The following is a 7,463-nucleotide window of genomic DNA, read 5'->3' as shown; positions in this document are numbered from 1 at the left end:
GTGAACAATGGTGAGAGATAGAATGTCTATGGCTTTAATTAAAACAGCAAATATTAAACAGTTGAAAGAGAAAACAAGTTCCCAAGAGCTCCTGTTGGAGTTGCAGTTTGTGACAAAGCTGAAAATGGGGGAAAAAGGGGGAGAAAAGGAATGTGACTAAGCTAAATTGAAGAAAACAAAACAAAACTCAAAATCCAAACCTCTAAGACCCTCAGTATCATTTGACTTTCTTTAGATAACATTGTCATTGTTATGAACCTAAACTGACTCAGAGCTGATTCTCCAGGGGGTTTTCAGAGGCAGTAAATAATGAGTGAGGTGATTGCCCATCTTTCTTCTCAAGAGTAGCTGGTGGATTCAAACCATCTGCTTTTGGGTTGGCAGTGAAAATCCTCACCACTAGGTTGCCTGAGCTCCTTACATTACTGAATACTTTAAAGTCTAAGAAGTAGTTTGTGCAGAGAGATGGGTCACACAGGATTTGGTTGGTAAGACTTAATTTGCTGTGTGGGCCTTTTTCCTGCCAAATTTAAACAATGAGATGGTCCTTTTCCGATGTTGTTAAACTCTGCAGGACAAAACACATCTGTGGTGTGTCCTCCAGCTCAGTTCTATGATGGATAGTTCTTTGTAGTGTTCTGTGTGCATCTGTGAGACTGGATGAAGTGCATTCGCGTCTATGGTTGTTAGGTGCCATGAAATCAACTATGTCTTGTAGCGAGTCCCTGAATTCACTTTCATTATTTACCTATGTTTCTTAGGAGAGGCTATTCCTTGGAAAAGGACATCTTGCTTGGAAAGGTGGAGAGTCAGGGAAAGAGAGGAAGACCTTTGTCAAGATGGATTGACGTGGTGACTGCAGACATGGGCTCAAGTGTATCAGAGATGGTGAGGATGGCGCAGGATAAGACAGGATACTGTGGTTCATAGGGTTGCTAGGGGTCATACTTGACTTTACAGAACCTAACAACAACAAATTAGCACAGAATTTGCTGGTGAGGCCAGGCCAGTTCCATATGCATTATATAATGTGATCTTTTTATTCCAATCAAATCAGAATTGATGTTATTTTAAAAGGTGCTTTTGTTGTTATTGCTGTTCAGATTGAAGTAATTAAAATAAGATTTGAGTTTACTTACCATACTTGTGTACAGGTTATTTTAATCTGTATTAAGTCCTGTTATCACTTGTTATGCCTAAGAGAGTTAGACAATGACTAGGGAGGATAGAAGGAGAATTGACGCCTTTGAGCTGTGGTGCTGGAGAAGAGTATTGAATGTACTATGGACTGCCAAGAAAACAAACAGATTCATCGTAGAGAGGATTAAACCAGGCTGCTCCTTGGAGGCAAGGATTCTGGGACTCCGTCTGACATACTTTGGACATGTTGTAAGGAGAGACAGGTCTTTGGAGAGGGACATCATGCTGGGTAGAGTGGAGGGACAGCGCAGGAGGGGAAGACCCTCTATGAGGTGGATTGATTCAGTGACTGGGGTACTCGGGATGGGTTTGTTAGGGGCAATGAGATTGGCACAGGATAGAGCACAGTTTAGGGCTGTTGTACATAGGGTCCCTATGAGTCGCAAACGACTCGATGGCACATAACAACAACAACAACAACAACATTAAGTCCTGTTTCCATCACAACACACTGTTACTCATTCTCCTTTGGAGGCAGAGAGATGAATTCTGTGGTCAGTACAGCCCTGTGTTTTTTGTTTTGTTTTGGGTTTTTGTCATTCCAGATCTGAGTGAGGTTGATTACCTCATTGCCCACAGCCTTGTTTGTGAGGCTCAGTTGGAGGCTGGTTGTTTCACTGTGATATGTGACCACCCCCTAATCCGGTCTTGTTTTCTATCCTCAGTCTCAGAGCAGAGCAGAGGTGAGAGAATGACTCAGTGTAAATCCATCCCCTCAAGAAGAATAAAAGCTAAAAACACACTCAACCTTCAAGTGTAAAACAAAAAGGTAAAAGCAATATTGTACCTAAGCAGTTTCCAGAAAGGCTGTGGTCTGACTCCCTGAATTGGAAATGTGCTATGAATCCTCAAATGGTTTCAGTTTTTTCATTTTTCTCATTTATAAAAGTGATGATTATTAAAGCCAACCAGCTCTAAATGTTTAGGCATCGGTGTAATAATAATTAGTGTTACCAAGGGCCTTTATTTGAATTCTCTCCCATGAGGAAGTGACAGACACATAATGAAATCAAACCATTCACTCAGGTTGTATTTGACAAATGTCAGCACTGGGAGTCCAGCCTGCCTTGCTCAACCTTGGACCCCAAGCCTCCAAACAGTAATCCTGCAATGTCTCCCTTTGTGAGCCAAATTAATTGACTCTTGGAAGTCCACATTTGTTTACAGCTCCAAGAATGCTACCATATTCTACTCTTTATCTGTTCTCTCTACTTCTACTTGTCTCTTCTCAATTTGGGTAGCTATTCCCTGAGACTGTACATCTAAGGGTCTAGAATCCTGTGGTTGGAAAGTATTCCTGATGAAGTGGAAAGGATGGCTGGAAAACACATACAGTCAACTGATTGATGCCATATCTGTCCATATGGAATTGCTTCTAGGCTTAGACTTTCCAGGAACCGATAGTAGGGAGAAAAAATTCACACAGGGATTGTCGTAAAGGTGGGACTAAGAGTGGCAGAAAAGAATGTAGTGGAAGAATCAAATTCACAAAAGGAAGAATGGCAAAGTCTCAGTGGCTAAATGTAACAGAAATCCTTGGGGAGGCAAATATCTCACTGACTGAAGAGATATGTTAATATGTGCTTTTCAAGGTTTCCTGAAAGGCAAAACCAGGTTGGATTGATACTAAACAATAATACTAAACAATGCAGTACTAAATAAACAACATAATAATGAGTTGCACCTGATCCAGGCCATGGTCTTTGCAATTACTTCCTATACATCAGAGAGCCAGACAGTAACTAAGGTCAGAAGAAGAATTGAGTTGTAGTGCTGAAGAAGAGTCTTGAACATACCATTAGAATGCCAAGAGAACAGTTCTGTCTTAGAGAAAGTGAAATCAAATCGCTCAGTGGGAGCTAGGAGTTTGAAATATACTTTGGGCATGTGACCAGGAAGGACCCATAATTGGAGAAGGACATCATGCTTGGAAGGGTGGAGGGACAGCACAGGAGAGAAAGACGCTGGATGAGAAGGATTGATACAGTAACTGGGGCAATAAGGGTAGGTGTGTCGGGTTCAGTGAGACTGGCTCAGGACAGGGCAGAATTCAAATCTGCTGTACATAGGGTCACTATGGGTCACAGGAGACTCAATGGCACATAACAGCAACAACAATGACAAACAAACATCTTTTACTATTATTTAGAATATGAGAGAAGGACCTAAGTGTAAAGAAATTGGCAAGATTTTTACATAAATTTCCTCATTAGAACATTCAGATTACTAATACAATGTTGTTGTCGTTGTTGTTGTGTACAGTGAAGTCAGAACCGACCCACAGCTGACCCTCCAGCAGGTTTGCAGAGACAGTTAATCGCATGGGAGGAGATCACCTGTCCCTTTCCCACGAAGCAGGAGGCAGATTCGAACTGCATGCTTTCAGAATTGCAGTGCAACTTCTTACTCTTAGCACATCAAAACTCACAAATAACAATAAGTGAAGAAATTCCTAATGGTTCTCAACATGTCTGGCACATGAGTTTGGTTGATTTTCAAAGTTTTGGGTAGACCAGGCTTCTCAAATGCCTAGTGGGTAGGAAAATTTGGCTTAGGGCACAGTGGTCAGAAACAAACCTAAGGAAGAAGTTTAACCTCAGTAAAATAAAAATAAGAATGTTAATAAAATGATACTCAAACTCTTATTGCCATCCAGCTGGAACCAGCTCATACCTGACCTTCCAATGGGTTTTTGGAGACTGTGAATGTTGGTGGATTCAAACCAGCAGAGGTGCAGCACTCCCGACAGATGATGCCACCAGAGCACCTAGTGCAAACACAAAGTATCAAGATTATTTTGAGGATCTTAATCTGTCACATAGAAAATGTTCTGTTATTTTCAGTATACTAATTCTTGGTCTCAGAAGCTTTCCAATCTTCTGCTGTTTAAAAGAAGCAACTGAAAATTACCTCTGCTTCACATAGTTCACACACGAATGCATGTGTGTGTGTGTCCTTCTGTTTTTTTTCTTGTTCCACTGAAAAATAAAAATCCAGTTTTAGAAAATTGGTGTGTGTAGCCAACAGAATGTGTAAATGATCAAACAATATCACTAAATTACACACTAGCAAAATCCTGCTGAAGATTATCTATAAAAGACTTGAACAATACATTGACAGAGAACTACCAGAAATACAAGCTGGGTTTAGAAGAGGTCATGGTATTAGGGATATTATTGCCAATGTTCAATGGGTCTTGACAGAGGGCAGAGAGTACCAGATGAAATGTCTATATATGTTTCATGGTCTATGACTGTGTAGATCACAATAAATTGTGGCTCACCTTGAGGAAAATGTAAATATCAGAACACTTGATTATGCTTAAAGAAACTTATACTTGGACCTCAGAACAGAGCAAAAAAACTGCATGGTTCAAAATCAGGAAAGGAGTGTGCCAGGGATGCATCCTGTCCCCAAAACATATTAATTTGTATGCAGAACAGATCATTCAGGAGGCAGGGCTTTATGAGGAGTAGTGTGACATCAAGATTGGAGGAAAACTCATTAACACCCTGTGATATGCAGATGACACAACCTTACTTGCTGAATCTGTGGAGAACATAAAGTATTTGCTGCAGAAAGTGAGGACTTCAGTTTTCAATAGGGATTAAAGCTAAATATCAAGAAAACAAAGATTTGTACCACCAGGCCACTTGACAGATGGATGATAGATGGAGAAGAAATTGAAGTTGCTAACAATTTCAACTTGTTCAGGTCTACAATCAATACTCTTGACACTAGCAGGCAGGAAATTTTTAAAAAATTTAAAAAAAAAAAGAAAGAGTTGCACTTAGGGACCTCTCCATAGTGCTAAAGAGCAATGATGTCAGGCAGAGACTAAGGTTCAGCAGATCAAGGTGATGGTCTTTGCAATTACTTACTATGCATCTGGGAGCTAGATAATGACTAAGAATGACAGAAGAAGAATTGATACCTTTGAGTGGTGCTGTAGAAGAACATTGAATGTACCATGGACTGCCAAGAGAACAAACAGGCATGTTCTGGAGAGGCCGAAACCAGGTTGCTCCTTAGAGACAAGGATTTCAAAACTCTGTCTCACATACTTTGGGCATGATACCAGGAGACACCAGTTCTTGCAGACAGACATCATATGTGGAAGGATGGAGGGTCAGCACAAGAGGAAAATCCTGTGGCAATGGGGTGAGATGTGTCAGACAGTGAGATTGGCTCAAGACAGGGCATGGTTCAGGGCTGTTGTTTACAGCTTCAGTATGAGGATTCAATGGCATATAGCAACAAAATAGGGTCACTATGAGTTGTGCTCGACCCAAAGGCAATCAACAATAACCTTGTTTGCTATAAGTGCAAAAGATCAAACCTTCAGTGTATATTCTATCTCAATACCAAGACAATAATCTTATTATGATCAATAGATAATATTAAGATGTATAAATATTAAATGTAGAAATATATTAAAGTTATCAACTATTTCATTTTACTTGTATGCACAAAGAACTTTCATGAAAGCAGCAGTCAAGAAATCAAATTGAATACTTCATGTAGAAAATCTGTTGCCAAAGACTATTAAGGGCTAAAGAACCAGAATCTCCCTTTAGAGACTGTGAAAAATCTGAATGATGCGATGCCATTTGCAATTATTTCAATTGCATGTGAAAACTAGGTAATGAATAAGGAAGCTAGAGAAGAATGTATGTCTTTTGTGGTGTTGGTAAAGGGTATTGAATATCCTGCAGACTGCCAAAAAAAACCAAGCAAATCTGTCTTGGAAGAAATACAGCCAGAATGCTTCTTAGAAACAAGGATGGTAAGGTTTGTCTCCCATTCTTTAGAAATGTCCTCAGAAGTGGCAAATCTCGGGAGGACGTCATGCTTGGCAAAGCAGAGGATCAATGAAGGAGAAGAGGATCCTCAGTGACATGGATTCACGAAGCTACCACAGCAAAGGGACTAAGGGAGCATAGAGGAGATTGTGAGGACAGTGTTGGCACAGGCAGGGTTGTGTTCTGTTATACACAGGATTGCTTTGGGTCGAGCCAACTTGACAGCCCCTAACGACAACAACATGATATAATTACTTAGGACGGCACTTTCAAACTCTCTGGTGTTTTGGGGAGGCCATGAGATAGAATAGTTAAGAACCCACACGCTTTGCTGGTAACTTTGGAAAAGTTGTGTAACTTCCTTATGACTTTGATTTTAGGTTTTTGGATGAAACTTGTATAGTGCTGTAGTCATTATGGAGGTTAATACTGTGCTTAGAATAGTAGCTTTGACATGTTGTTGTTGTTGTTGTGATTATCAAATTAGAACCCACCCACAGCTGACCCCAACCATCTTGAAGGTTTTCAGAGGCTGTTAATAGCACAGGAGGAGACTGTTCATCCTTCTCCAGTGGAGAAGCTGGTGACCTTGAACTATATGCCTTTGGGATTGTAGTGCAGCTTCTTACCACTAGACCACCAGAGCTCAATGCAGCACATAGGAAAATAAAATTTATTTATTGTGCAGATGAAACAAATTTGCTTGCTGACAGTGAAGAAGACTTGAAGTACTTGGTGCAAAATATCAACTATAGCCTTCAATATGGATTATATCTTATAGTTAAGAAAACAAAAGTTCTCACCACTAGATAAATAGGCAACATCATGATAGATCGAGAAAAGATCTATTTTATTTATTTATTTTTTTTAGGATTCTTATCACTGGACTGATAGGGAACATCATGGTGAAAGAAGAGATTAAAACTGTTAACAATTTCAACTTACTTGCATCCATAGTACTCATGGTACCAGCAATCAAGAGATCAGGAGACTTATTGCATTGGGAAAGTTGTCAGGCACCTCTCTAAATAATGAGAAGCAATGATATCAGTTTGAAGACCAAGGTGTGCCAGATTCAAACCATAGTTTTTTCCAAACACTTGTTATGCTTCTGAGAGCTGAACAATGAATAAGGGTGGCAAAAGAAAAAGAATTGATACTGGAGAAGATTGTTAGAGAAGTGTACAGAATATTCCATGGACTACCACAAAAAACCAAAGAGCTATGTCTTGGAGAAGGTGCAACTTGTTTTCACCCTCTCCAGGACAGACAGTTTGTTCTCTTGGTGGTCCTTGCTGTGCTTAATACTCTTCTCCAGAACCACAGTCAAAAGCATTGATTCCTTGCTTTCATCCTTACTCACTGTCAAGCTCTCAGAGGTATGGCAAGCAAATGAGAAGATCATAGCCTGGATCAGGCAGATTTTAGTCTTTAGTCTGACATCTTTGCCTTTTAGCACTC

This window comes from Elephantulus edwardii, unplaced genomic scaffold (assembly GCF_000299155.1).
Source record: "Elephantulus edwardii isolate Elephantulus edwardi_28Jun2011 unplaced genomic scaffold, EleEdw1.0 scaffold00199, whole genome shotgun sequence".
NCBI lineage: Eukaryota > Metazoa > Chordata > Mammalia > Macroscelidea > Macroscelididae > Elephantulus > Elephantulus edwardii.
The sequence above is the reverse complement of the archived record's forward strand: the minus strand, read 5'-3'. Positions refer to the sequence as shown.